This window comes from Lichenostomus cassidix, chromosome 1, assembly GCF_008360975.1.
Source record: "Lichenostomus cassidix isolate B80296 chromosome 1, HeHo_3.0, whole genome shotgun sequence".
Taxonomy (NCBI): Eukaryota; Metazoa; Chordata; class Aves; order Passeriformes; family Meliphagidae; genus Lichenostomus; species Lichenostomus cassidix.
In genome coordinates, this window is record NC_139479.1 from 2,259,340 (window position 1) to 2,272,791 (window position 13,452).

A 13,452-nucleotide genomic window follows, 5' to 3' on the forward strand; every position below is an offset into this window, starting at 1 on the left:
CAGCGCCGCCGACACCGTCACACGCCGGAGGGCGGGCGGGAGGGAGGGCGCGGATGGGGAAGGAGCGGTTGCCATGGCGAGCGCGGCCCGCCCTTGCCTCCCCACGTCAGCGCCGTCTCCCGCCCGGCCGCGGCTGATTGACAGTTGCCACGGCAACAGGCTCGCCCCGCCGCCATTTTGTCAGTTGGGTTTTTTTTTTTTAAATTTAAAAAAAATACAAAAAATTCAAACAAAATAATAACAATTTTTTAAAAAAAAGCAAAGCGCTCCATTTCCGCCAGAATCGCGGGGGTTATTATTTTTTTAAAGTTTTTTTTTTTTCTTCTCCTTCTTCCGACCTCCACGGCGAAAGGAAAAGGAAAAGAAGGGACGCAAAAAAAGCGCGCTGCGAGGGTCCCGCCGGGGATGCGCGCACGGGCTTGAGGCGGCGGCGGCGGTGCGGGAAGCGAAGCCGGTTCGTGAGGAAGAAGGGAGGGAGGGAGGGAGGGAAGGAGGAGCGGGCGGGGAGGGAGGGAGGGGGAGGAGGTAGCGGCTGGCAGGCGGGGGAGGGAGGGAGGGAGCGAGGAGTTCCCGGGGGCTCGGTACGGCGCTGCGCTTCCCCCCATCCCCTCCTCCTCCTCCTCCTTCTCCTCCTCCTCCTCCTCCCGCTCCTCCCGCTCCCCCCGCCGCTGTCCCCGCGCTCCCGGCCGGGGCTCAGGCCGCCGATCGCAGCCGAGCCGAGGCGAGGCCGAGCCGCCGCCGGGCGCTGCGCAGGTTTGGACCGCGCGCCATTTTGTAAGGGCAGCGAACAGCCAGAGCCCGGCCGGGGAGCCGCCGGGCCGCCCGGGCTCCCCTTCCCACCGCGGGCACAGCCGCGGCCCGAGGGAGGAGGAGGCGCCGCCGCCGCCGAGGCCCCCGGGGAAGAGCGGGAAGAGCGGGAGGACGCGCCCGGCGCTCGCCCCGCGGAGGGAGAGGCCTCGCCCCGGGAGAAGCCGCCGCACGGGTGAGTGAGACGCCGCACCGCGGGACGAGCCGGGGCCGCCTCGCCCGGGCCCGCGGCGGAGGGGCCGCAGCGCTTCGCTGCCATCTTAGAGCGGGAGCGGCGGCAGGGCCGGGATCCATCCCCGCCCGCCCCTCCGCAGCCCGCGGCCTTTTTCCCCTTGGAGCGCGGCTGTGGCTTCCCGGGCCTTGGGAGCGGCGATGGAGGAAGGGAGCTCGCCCGGAGCCTCTCGGTGTTATGCGCAACGCCCTGCGGTGGGCGGGTGCGAGGGCTCGGGCCGGGCTGGCGGCGAGGAGGGCGGCAGGACTCGGAGCATCACCTGTTGTAGGGGAGGATTGGGATGCCCCGGCACCTGTGAGGGGCCGCCGGGGCGGCTGGGGAAGGTGAAGGGAGACGGGGAAGGAGTTACCTGAGCGAGGTGCCTGTCATCCCTTCGGTGGGGGTGGGGAGGAGGAGGGAGCAGCGTTGGGAATAGGCACAGGGACACGCAGGGACACACGGGCACAGGGACAGGCAGGGACACACCGGCACTCCCCGGGGAGCTGCTGCACGCACCGTCCCTGCAGGTCTGTAGGGCAAGGCTGGCCTTGGCTCTTCTCGGTGCTCTGCTCTGGTTGACAGGGTGGCCCTAGGTTGGACTGGATGATCTCGGAGGTCTTTTCCATCATGAACGATTCCCTGGTTCCATATTTCAGTCGCTGGCCGCAGCCTTGCAGGGATTGAGCTTTGTGTCGCTGGAGGGGTTGGAGCTCTCCTCGGGTGCAGTGGGTGCTCCTCTGGAGCGGCCAGAGTTCTCTCTGCCACCGCGGGAGCACAAAACGCCATTAAAAGTGCTGGAATTCGAAATTTAGAAATTGGTGTGGTTTTGAATCTCGGTCGGCTTTGAAGTTTTGGGTTTAGCCCGTCCAAAGAGCACATAGGGGTTCTTTGATCATGTATCTAGATTGCTTCTGGTACTTAGTTCTCCCATTACTCCACAGCCATGGGGGAAATAAACATTTATTGTTATTTAAAATCAACACAGACGGAACAACCGACTCCAAAATAAATCGACAGGCGTGTTTTTGACAACCATGCTGGTTGAATCCGAATGAGAGTGTGCTGTTAACTTTTGCCAGGAGGTACTTGCAGTCACACTGAGGTGGATGTAGTTTCATGGGGGCCTGGATTTGTACAAGTTAACAACTTTTTTTATTATCTTGTTGGTATTTCCTTACCTTTTCCTTAAGGAAGGCGTGTGAAGTTGAAGAACACCTAAATGATATGTGGTGATAAATAAGCAAACGTTTAGTTTCTGGTGGTATTTCATTCCCTGCCTGTAACCAAGCAGAATTTAACTTCCCTCCTTGGAATAGTCGGTAGCCCTAAAAAGTTTTGGTAAACTTGTTTCTCTCTTTCTCCGCGCCCCCCCTCCCCCCAACCTCTGTAGGTTGGATATTTTTGGAAAATTAATTATACTTTATAGAATTAGAATAATAACACTGAAAATAACTCTGAGCTAGTATTTGTTAACTATTATCTATATATATTTGGTGTGTGTATATATAGATACTTTTGTAGGCTATGCTTCATGTTTTTGGCTTACATGAATTATTTAGAACTAGACTGTTTTTATTTGCAGTCTGAAGTAGAATATGTGTGTGTGCTGTGTTAAATTTACATTTTCTGCTGTGAATTAAAAATTCCGTCCAAGTTCATGAAGCTTGCTGAGTTTAATTCATGGGTTTGGAATATTCCTTGGGTCAGGCAAGTGTATCTGGTTGAAAATTGAAGAAAGAGCAGGGTTTTCTTGAGGCAGGAGGGCGATAGGACAATGGTTGGATATTGTTTCCAGGCAGTTGGTTCCAGGAGCAGCAAGTGTTACAGTTCCTGCATCAGGACTTGGGTGGATTTAGGACTTGTCATTGGCATCCCCTCCCCCACGGTGGACAGTGACAAGGATAATTTTACCTAATAGCAGCCAAGAGTTCTCTGTTTCAGCGTGGATTTGTGGGCAGGATTCTCTTGCTTTGGTGAAATAACGAAGGACTCCCCTGGAATTGATCCATTTGGGAAGTTGGGATTGTGCAGACTGGGAATTGGCACGTGATGGCCAGCAGTGACTTCTGCAAACTGGTTGAGAGTTCAAACCAAGTAGCAGAACACCACTGGTGTCCAGGAAAAACTCTGCCTTGTCGGAGCTTTTCAAGTGACATTTAATTAGGACAGACTTGCTTACATGTGCCACATCTTAGAGTCGTGGTTCAAACTGGACCACCTGCTCCGATGGGATGGGAAAAGAATAAACACACAAAAACGGAGCTTTTATTTGCCATCATGGCATTTCACAGCTTCATCTGAGCTCAAATGGGTGATGATATGAAGACTAAAACCTACTGGTACCAAAAAAACACTTCTTGTTGCTATAATTAGATTATCTTCTGGGCATTCCTCTTAAAACCTCTTCATTTCAGGTGTTTTTAAGGCTGGCTGTTGAAAGTTGTGGTGCCAGTTTGTGTTTTTGAGTAAGAATTGCAGCCTGGTATCTGTTTATTTCCACAGTAATTTTGAATGCCATTTGGAGAGCTGTTCTCCACACTGAAGTACAAAACTTTCTGATACCTTTGTTTTATGGGAGCACGGGAGACTTGTATAACTTCTGAAATCCTTTTGTAAGTAGATCTGTTGTTGTAGAATAGGATTATTTACAGAGAACTGCTGCTTTTGTCTTTATAACTGAGCACAATGCATTGTTTGTTGAGTTTACAGTTTCATCTCTTCTTTACTAGGAGGTTGGTAAGAAATATGTTTTCACAAAAATTATGTAATAACTTTCTGGCTACTCAGACTTGAAGAAGTCTGATGTTTATGCAGTGAGGCTTCTTTTTTACTCTAACACTGTTTGAAATAATACCAAAAACCACTCTGAGCAAACTGCTTTTCTTGTGAGCTTCTGAGGGGAGAAAGAAGTAATCAAGAGAAGGGGAATTCTCTTCTTCCCTTCCTCACCTCCATGGGTCCTTCAAGAGGAGGCTTATGGGAAGTGTAGTCCTTGGGTGGTTTCAAAACACCAGAGAAACTTTGGAAAATTAGGAATTGTTATTCCAGAAAGACATGTTCCATCTGTGGAGTTATCCAGTGCTGGCTCTTCAAGGTGACACAATATACCAACAGAATTGCAGTGGTTATCCCTTTTTATCCATCTTTTCCTCCTTTTGGGGAAAGAGGGTAAAATTCTGCATTTTATTCCCATTAATCCAAGCATGACTGGATAAATAACTGGACTGCTTTTGCTGGTATCAGTGGATTGAATTCCTTCAGAATAGGCTCAGTTTGAAAGGTATTGGCTTTATGCTCTACTTATTCATTCCAAAGTGTCCTGTGTGGATGATTTTCAGGGAGAATCCCCACTGAAGGGCCAGGGAAGTGTTAGCAGGTAGTTCCCAGTCAGCTCTGCCTGCATCCATACAGTGGGAAAACTCTGGTGCTACTTCAGTTCCCAAAATCAGTGAAATCCCAGCTCTGGATTTTGGAAAAGCAGGGAAATGGTTCTGTAACTGAAACACCACGAGCTGACACCTATTTGTAAACATTCTCCCTGCAAAGTTTCCAGGGTCTGGGTAGCACCTAATACCTGAAAGTGAAACAGTAAATGAAAGTAAAATTAACTCCATTAAGTGTCAGTTTTGTTCCAGCTGTGAGAAACCAAGCCTTCAATTGATGTGTTACATAAAGTTCCAAAGCCTTCTAGTTTTCCTTTTTTCCCCCCTTTTTCTTTTCCCCCAGAGGCAAATAAAAATAGACTGTGTTGTGAGTCAGTTAAAAGAATGGTTAATAATACATTAATGCCTCTTTGTGTTGAAAACTTTCCTCTTTCTTTTTAGTAAGTGTTTGGATGGTGAAATCAGAGAGGGATGGAAATGTACAAATTGATTTCTGGTGGCAGAGTCATTCCTTCAAAATATAATGGGAAAAATTGAGAGTGAATTTTGTTGAGTTACTGGAAAAAAAATCAAGTTAGTAGAATGAATAGTTGACGAAATCATAGCTATTTAATTTTAATGATTATATTGAACTTAGCAGTGAAAGTTTCAAATCCTAGTGCCCCAAGAACTTGTTGTTCACTGGTTTTGTGGTTTCCTGAGTTCAAACACATTTCATTCCCTATCCCCTTTCCCTGTTTGTGCTCCTGTGAACTCTGTCAGTTGCTGATAACTCTGCAGTTACTTTGGGCCTGTTGGAATATCCAGCATCTACTGTATAGAGGGAGCAGTTTTGTGCCCCTGGTATCAGTTTGAGTTAAAACTCAAGGAAAGGGTAAAAGAGGAGAGAAATACTGTCAGGGCAGTGAATGTGTTGGTACTTCCTCAGTTCTGTATTTTCCTGGTCACTGTGAGTTCTCTCACACTGATCTCTGCTCTATCTGGATGTAACTTGAGCTTTCTCCCTACTTAAAACTGTATAACTGCATATATTCTTATTTTTAAATGCAGTTTTAACAGGACTTATACATTAAATACATAGAGGATGTGTGTGTGATCACAGACAAATCAGCTTCCATACACTCTTTCAAAATCTAATTGATACTGGAAGCTCAGTAACTTTCCAGGATCCTGTCTGATTTTGGCTTCTTTATTGTTATTCTTTCCAACTTGTGGATAATTAGGCATTAATTTAATGCTATGCCAGAGTTAGTGTTTGAAATACATTGATTTCTTTGGTAGTGTTACAAGATCTTGGTAGTTTTCATTTCTATAGAAGTTTCTCATAAATACTACAAACACTGGGTCAGTGTTGTGGGATAACAGTTTAATGCACATTTTTCACCATGATCAGATGTTCCTAAGCATAGAATTCTGTGCTCTTGTACTTGGGGTGACTTTCCTGTCAATGTCACTGTGCCTTCAGAAACTGAGATTGTCATGGCAGGCCCTGTGCAGGAAAAGGAGCATTCCTGCAGATGCTGGATGTGTGTGTGATTGCACCTATGGATCTCTGTCTTCCCAATAAAATTTTCATGGAATCCCAGAATGGTGAGGGTTGGAAGGACCTTAAATCCCATCCAGTGCCACCCCAGCCATGGCAGGGACACCTTGCACTGTCCCAGGCTGCTCCAAGCCCAATGTCCAACCTGGCCTTGGACACTGCCAGGGATCCAGGGGCACCACAGCTTCTCTGGGAATTCCATCCCAGGGCCTCCCCACCCTGCCAGGGAACAATTCCTAATTCCCAAGATCCCATCTCTCCCTGCCCTCTGGCACTTTGCAGCCATTCCCTGTGTCCTGTCCCTGCAGCCCTTGGCAATTGTCTCTCTCCATGTTTCCTGCAGCTCCTTCAGGCACCAAAAGGCCACAATGAGGTCACCCCAAAGCTTCTCCTCTCCAGGCTGAACAATCCCAGCTCTGCCAGCCTTTCCTCCCAGCAGAGCTGCTCCATCCCTCTGCTCATCCTGCTGCCTCCTCTGCACTCTCTCCAGCAGCTCCAGCTCCTTGCTGTGCTGAGCCCCAGGGCTGGAGCAGCTCTGCAGGTGAGCTCTCACCTGAGCACAGGGACACAATCCCAATCCCAATCCCTTTCCTGGGATCAGTGCACAGCACAGAGGGTTCTGGCCTAAGAACATCCACAGTGATCTCACCAGCCAACAGCCCCAATCCTCCTCCCCAGGGCTGCTCTCCATCCCTTCTCCTCACAGCCTGCTTTGTGTTGTGATTCCCCATCCCACCTGCAGGATCTTTGCTCTTGGCCCTGCTGAACTCCCTGAAGTTGTCACAGCCCCACCTCTCCAGGCTGTCCAGGTCGCTCTGCATTGTCCCTTCCCTCTGGGCAGTGTCCTCCCCACGCAGCTCAGTGTCTTGTCACTTTCTGAGTGTACCCTCAGTCCTGCTGTCCCTGTCCCTGGCAGAGTTGTTGAACTCTTGCTGAGGTCAAACTCCCACCAAAGGCTACAAACTTTCCTTGCTCTTTGCCTCAAAATCAGAAGCAACAGTAGATGCAATGCTGGGTAGTAGTAACTACCCTGTAACTACTTAGTTACTATTCCCTTGGAATGACTCTTGTAGCTCCTCAAACTTTTTGTGGTGGTTTATTATTTTAATAAGCTTAGTATACATTTATTAATTATAAAGATTAATTATAAACTTAATTATAAAGCTTAATTTCTAAGTGAATTGATGTCTTAGTGAGCTATCTCTACTAGAAACTGTCATAAATCAGTCAGTTGAAGTCTTGAGTGAAAAGAGTGTAGGATACTCTGGTAGACAGGTGAAGTTTTTGTAAGGACAATTAAGAATTGCTTGGGTTTGTGTTGTATTAATCAGAGACCTTTCATGGGATCTGATTTCTCTTTTGGTTTGTTATTCTTTCTCTGTCAGATTTCCTGACTTGGAGATCCCTGTCCATTCCTCTCGTGCTCCCCTGCAGTATTTCTGGGACAGCCTTGGGGAAATCCATGTGTTTGTGGTTTGGGTTTTCTCCTGCTAAATAAAAAGGGTTGGGAGTTACTGTAATTATTGTAATTGATAGTCTACTCCACAATATCTTAATGATAGAAGGTCTAAAAAGTAACAGTCAGGAGGTGTGAGTGGAAATCATCTCTCTGCTGTGGTCCTTCCAAGAAGGTTGCTCTCCTGTCCTTGTAGGGTTGGTTTGGGATGTTGTCACCTCTGTGTTTTCCACAGCACATTGCAGTGCAGTGTCCATGTGAGCCTTGCAGTCTTTGACCCATCACAGCATTCATTTATGTATCTCTGTGGAGTTAAATTAAACAGATTCATGTTCACAGCATGGACATTTTAAAACTTTATGAGCTCAGTGTTGAAACCTTGAGAAATCCAGTAGCACAGGTGGAGACAGATGGAGCACAGGCTCTGCACTGCCTTCCTTGGTGGTTGTTGGCAACTCTGACTGCTTTGGGTCTCATTCTGGAGTCAGGAGGACTTTGCTGCCTGTGATGGGCACCAGAAACTTAGGGAATGCTTTTCTCCTGCAAGGAACCATTAGAATTGGACCCAGATTTCCAGAAGTGGATTTGAAGGTTTTACCCAGTGCCCATTTACTTGATTACTGCCACTCAGTAAACCCAAACCCCAAGCTTTTGCTAAAATATTTCCATTTAATTCATTGCAGAAGCCAATAAAGCAAGGAAAACCAGTTGGCCAAGTTGTGGTGTTACCAAGTTCTCTCTTCTGAAGCTTGGTTTAAAAACCTCACTTTTTTCTCTTCTTATTATGCAAAGAAAGGGTTGTGTAACTATTGTATAATGGTTGTATTACACCTGCATAAGGCAAGTATTTAATTCTGGTTTTCTGCTGGATGTTCTTAATCAGCACCCAGTTACTTCAAGAAATGAGAAAACAAGTTCTGCCTAGAGTTCACAAGGTTCCAGTGTTGTCTCTTGAAATCACCTCCCTCCTGCAAAACTTAAAAAATGCCACTTGACTTGAACGGATACACTTTAAAATCTGTTTCAGTTTAGCTGCTGTTCTAATGAAGTGAAATGGAAAAGATGGAGTGCCACAGCCCCCCTGAGCTCCATGTTTTGTGTGTGGAGGAAGGAATGTCCATATGTGACAAAGTGACATTTTTCCGAGGTCTCCTGAAGCTCTGCCAAGGCTCCCGTGGTGCTTGGCGTTTGGAAACAAGGGAGATGGGCAGTGACCTCTGGGCAGGCTGGCCCTGATCTGTGTGGGGACAGCCTGGCAGGGGTGTGATGTCACAGCACTGAAAGGAATCTCAGTCAGCTTCCTAAAAAACCTGGAAATAAAGGAAAGACCAAGCTGGAGTAGTTTGTGTCATTAAATATCCTCCTGGTGCTGAGAGGTTCATGGTGGGCTGGCATTCTGAAGCACAGGAGGGTTTGTGTCATGGTGTGGTTTGTTTGGGGTTTTTTTTCCTTTTATTCCTCCCTTTCTGTCCAATGTAGGAATTTTCAGTTCTTAAATCAGGAATATGTTCTGATTGACATCAGTAAATAATTTTTTGCATGTGTGTGACAAAGATTTCCTCAGCCTTAGTTTGTATTTGCTGTCCTTTAATGTGTATTTCCAAAGTCTGCTAAGAGAGAGGGGGGACTTAATTGACCTTCCTTATGTCATTCCTCATTTTAAAAATATTTATCTTTTTTTTTCTACCTCAGAGATATAATCCTAGGCCTACATAGTATAACACATTTTGCCATACTCTTGGCCTCATTACATTGTTAAGATTTTGAGTCTTGTAGTTGTTTCCTAATTTTACTGAAATGTGAGAATATGTGATTATTTCTATGCAAGACTTTGAACATGGGATGAAGAATTTAATGTTTAGACTTCCATATTTGAAAAAAATACCCCCTGGTATTTTCTGATGCAGGTTTCTTTAACTGCTTTGCTATTACTTTCTTCCTCTGGACCACTGCTACTTTAAAAAACAAATCTTAATTCTCATCTTCGTATGTTCTTTGTTTGCATAAAACAAAAGAATCTGAGGTCTGTGGTTTAAGGTGAGGCTGAAGCTCAAGATACATTTTTAGCAATCACACTGTGGGCCCAGAATGCAATTTCTAAGTTTCATGTTAGTCATTAGGTGTGTTCTGAAACCTCTGAACTCCCAGCTTGACAGTGCCAAATACATAAACTTCCTTGATGTATTTGAGAAAACAGGTATGGATTGTATTCCATCGGTTGGAAGCATGGTCTTCCTTCTAACATTTCAATCTTGGTTGTCTCTGTAGAGTTAGACTTGACTTTATTAGTTATTTCCGTGAAAATTCTCAAACTAAGTCAAGCACTCAAGCACTGACAAAAATGGGAGAATGATCTCTTGCTTTTGGTGGAGTGAACTACCTTTTTATCATGTAGAAATTACATAAATCTATTTTTTTTAGATAGGAGTTAATAATTTCTCCCTGTCCAGACCCTGCTCTTGGTTTTAGGTTTGTGACTTTCTCATGTCACATTTAAGTACTTGAATCAAGTAAATTCTAATGGATTTTTCCAGCATCTTGTGGAAGAGTAAAGTGTTTGAGTGATTGGAATCTAACACATAGAAAAACCTCATCCACCCAAACTTTCTGTGTCCTATTGACAGCCTGACCTAAGGCACTGAGCTCCCGTTTTTGGGGTTTGGGAGGGAGGATTCAGGGATTTTGGCATTTCCTAGAGCTTCATGTTGCTTTCCATACACACAGCGTGAAATAAAGAACTCCCTGAGCTGCTCTCCAGCAAGGGAGTGAAAGCCAAAAGGTGAAATGACAGCCCAGAGTCACTCAGGGAGTGCCCAAAGTCACCTGGTGAGTGCCCAAAGTCACTGGGTGACGCAGCGGGCGGAGCTGAGCTGAAGGGTTTCCGTGTCTGCTGCTTTAATAGCAGGATGCTCTTCGCATTTGCAGTTTCATTTGCCTGGAGTTTGTATTCCGAGTGCTTTGTAACTTGGAGAAGCAGCCTCTTAAGGTTGGAGAGTGACTCAGCACATCCACATAGAGGTCTGCTCAAGGAATTTAGGATTTGGTTGGAAATTTGGGGGAATTTAGAGTTTGAACTCGTTTTTCCCAAATAGAGTTTGTTGTTAAAAATTATACTTTTAAATTTGCGATCTCTTTTCCTATTTGATCTGCATACTGCAATTTTGGAGAAAGTGATGGGGTATTTCAGTAAATAATATTATTTTGGGGATAGTGACATTGACTACTGGACAGCTTTCTTTCTGTGTGTTCTCCTGGTGCACATGAGAAGCATCTGTGCAGTGAATAAATGTTCAGAAACATGAATGTCACTGGATATGACTTTTATACAACTTTGTTCATGTGGAAGGGGAAGGAGGCATTTATGGGATCTGCCCAGTTAGTGTGATTGAAACATGGAACCATGAAATGGTTTGGGCTGGAAAGGACCTCAAAGATTGTCTCTTTCCAGCCCCCTGCCATGGCAGGGACACCTTCCACTGTCCCAGGCTGCTCCAAGCCCCAATGTCCAGCCTGGCCTTGGACACTGCCAGGGATTCAGGGGCAGCCACAGCTCCATCTTCCTAGTCCAGCAGCTCCAACCTTCCTGGCAGGGCTGAGTTCTCAGCCTCAGGGAATGACCAGTTTGGGGAACAGAGGTTACCTGTGCAAGTATCCACTGTGTGTGTGACCCAGCCTTCTCTGGGCTTGAATTTGCCTGGATTATAGAAGGAAAACTGGCTAAATGTCTTAAATAAGACTCTTTTACAGTCATAATGTGTTCTAGTTTCAGCTGACCAAACTTGTGACGGAGTCCTGAGACTGCTGGTAGTGCTGGCAGTGGAGGGAGGCAAAGTGAGCAGAGCTGGGGAATAAAGATTGGAATTGTTGGTCTTCTGCTGCTGCACCCTCTTAAATTTGGGGGAATTTAGGAAGACTTTGCTATTTCTTTTCCATCCAGATCAGTTCAGTCTTCTAGAATGAGATAAGAGCATAGGCTGGTACATAATTCCAGTGCTGAGAGACTGCTGAAGGGCAGCACAGCAAGAACAGGATATTCAGAGAAAAACACCAGCAACATTGATTTTCTCCCCTTTTTTCCTTCCACCCACCCAAATCCGTCCATGTTTTCCTGGGGCTGGTGAAAATGACCTTGCTCTCCCCAAACCTCTACCTATGCCCGGCTGGAAACAAATGATAAAAAATCAGCAAAAAGATGAAAAGCTACAACTGTTTTTGCATTTCATCTGGCAGGGGTGAGGGCCAGCATTAGCCTGATGATGTTACAAGCATTGGCAACCTGATGGGAAGTTCTGCACAAGGTGCAGAGTCACGGAATCACTTGGAGGGGAATTGTTGGAAGAGTTGTTCCGAGGCAAAGAGTGCAACCAGGAGTTCTTTGAAGGCAGTGACCCTTCAGCAGCTCCCCTTCCCTCTGGCTGCCTCTTCCCACCTGCTTTGTGTTGGCACAAGTGTCTGTAAGCCCAAGCAGTGAATCAGGCTTGGGAAGTGAGTTGGCTGAAATAGCTAATTTTATATTTTTACCGTTGGGGTGTGTGCGGGGGTGGGGAGTCAGGTTTCTGTGGCCCAGCTCGGCTCCCGGAGCAGGCACAGGCATCTGACAGGATCATGGCATGGGCTGTGTGGGTGGACAGGAGCAGAGTGCCTGCAAGAGGCAGGGCTTGCTGAACTGCCTCTCATAGCGCTGTCACTTCATGGACAACATCATTCCCGGGAATTCTTGCCACCCCTGGTGTAGTAAATCATCCCTCTGGCAGGCTCTGTCCCTCCTGGCTCTGCTGCCTCAAACTTCCGAGCTCTGGGCTCGGCGTTCCCGCTCGGATGCTGCCCTGGGTTTGCACTGCCAGCCTCACCTTGGGAATGGGTTCTGCCTCCAACTCTTCTTGCTCGATCCTGAGGCATCTCTTCTAGCTCTCTTTTCCCTTGTGCTCCTCCTCGAGTTCTTCCTCACTTTTTTAACAATTTTCTAACTTCTGCTTGTGCCCTTTTTCTCCCAGGTCATTTCCAGCACCTGTCTTACTGTCACTTGCTCAGTTGCTTGTTCTTTCTCTTTTCTCTTCCCCCATAGGAAAAATTCCCCATTTTAAGGATGAAAACCTCTTAAGGACCCCCAAGTTTTCAATTTCCTATGCATTCCCCCCGAAACATTACCACAACATGCAGGTTTCTTCTCTATTTCATTCACTTCTGAATTTTTACTTGAATTCTGTATTGCCTTGAGATAGAGATGCACACACAAAATGTCTTGTTCCTTTTTGGACAAACTGAAAGATGAACCGAAGTTCCCAAAGTTAATGTTCTAACAAAAGGTATTTTCACTGTAAGTTCCCAAAGTTAATGCTCTAATAAAAGGTATTTTCACTGTCTGTATGAGATTTGAACAGAACCTACTGATACCAGATGCTGAATTGTGGAGTGAAGATGCTTCACTTTCTTCTTCCTGCTCTACAAAGGAGACATAAAAATATGTTTCTGTTCCACACAACCACCAGCTGGGTCAGTTATGTTAAAAACCAACCCACCAGCTCTTTTAGAGACTGTGCTTGCTTGTCCTCTTAAATAAGTGGCCAGTTTCACATCCATGTACTCAAATACCCAACATTTTAGCTCAAATTATTTAAAGCTTGTTGATAATTATTTACCTGTTAGTTGGGAGAGTTGACAGGAATCCATTAATGTCTGAATCCATCCATTTTAATACCCATTTTAATATCCATCGGTATTTTAACAATCCAAAGTGACTTCAAATAAAACTGCATAACATTGGGCAGTACACATGCTCTTTATAGCAGGAAAAAAACAATTAATTTTTTCTGCTCATCTTCTCTGAGTTTTTGGGTGGACTGAGGGCAGGAACACCATAAGTACCCACCAAAACCTGCATTCTCCATGGGATTGACATGGGCAAAATGGGATTGACATATTTGGAATTCTTATAGGAGAATAAACGTAAGTGAGAGTGTGAATTACAATGGTTGTCTTTGGAGATGTTCAGTGGTTCCCTCTAAGTTAGTAAATAAAAGTATTACTCATAAGTGCTGTATCTCTTTATGAC

General features: G+C 45.9%; 1 protein-coding gene across 2 annotated transcripts in view; it reads left to right on the forward strand.

Annotated features, from left to right (window-relative positions):
* Nucleotides 1–245: 245 nt before the first annotated feature.
* DYRK1A (dual specificity tyrosine phosphorylation regulated kinase 1A) overlaps nt 246–13,452 on the forward strand; it is a 67,154-nt gene continuing 53,947 nt past the window's right edge. The window contains exon 1 of one of the 2 annotated variants that reach the window (XM_085080328.1): nt 246–454. The gene's annotated coding sequence lies outside the window, so the exon portion shown is untranslated. Of the gene's footprint in view, nt 455–527; nt 983–13,452 lie in introns of those variants that run through there. The other variant, XM_085080244.1, reaches the window with a different exon arrangement.